We start from the raw sequence: 992 nt of genomic DNA, 5'->3' as shown, positions 1-992 counted from the left end.
TTCACCGACGCCCCCTTGCGACCCGAAATCGAACTCCGTTTGGCATAAACACAAACTGCAGCTTAATAGGCAACCGCAGAAAGGTAGGTTGCTGAGTTAGCAGGTGTCATATCAGAGTTTTGTGTGTGTTTGTGAGATGTGTCGACTCTGCGCGATATGTAGGTTGCAGTTGGGAGTTTCCGGGTGTTGTGCATTCTGCGAAATGTGATCATGAAATCATTGAATTCGATTCAATTCCTTGAAGGCTCAAATTGTGTGTGCAACACCTTGCAGGCTTCGCCGTCTGAGAAAACCACGGGGCCCCAAAAAAGGACCCGTCATTTACCCGACGGGGCTGATTTTCTCTAGACGGGGCTGATTTTTTTTAAACGGATGAATCATGTAATAAAACCTCTGTTATATTCATGTGTATTGTTACTACGCTTACTCCCTACTATTTGGTATATGAATTTATAGCAACCGGTGTTATTTCTCGATTCGATTCCTGGAATCTCAAAATTTGACGGGGCCGGAAAACAAGCCTCGTGGACACCGGAGACGGGGCTGTTTATGGGGCTTGGACTGATCGGCCCCATGAAAGCGCGAAGCCTGACCATGTCACCTTCTCTCTCAGATACCCAGCAGGAGAACGGTCGGTACAGGATTGGAGAGAAAGGAAGCGGCGGCAGCGGAGGAGGAGGAGCGAGTACGCACGGCTACCCGGCGCGCACAATACAGGACATCACAAACACGATGCCGCACTACATCAGCCGCTCACGCTCGGTGCCGCGCGACGAACCAGAGCTGCTGCTGCTGCGCAAGTGCCGCAAGCTGATGTCGCAGGTGAGAGCGTCCATCCGCACTTGATAGAGGGAAGAGAAAGAGAGAGAGAGAGAGAGAGAGAGAAAGAGAGAGAGATAGAGAGAGAGAGAGAGAGAGAGAGAGAGAGAGAGAGAGAGAGAGAGAGAGAGAGAGAGAGAGAGAGAGAGAGAGAGAGAGAGAGAGAGAGAGAG

This window comes from Priapulus caudatus, unplaced genomic scaffold (assembly GCF_000485595.1).
Source record: "Priapulus caudatus unplaced genomic scaffold, Priapulus_caudatus-5.0.1 Scaffold953, whole genome shotgun sequence".
Lineage (NCBI taxonomy): Eukaryota > Metazoa > Priapulida > Priapulimorpha > Priapulimorphida > Priapulidae > Priapulus > Priapulus caudatus.
Note: the sequence above shows the minus strand (reverse complement) of the source record.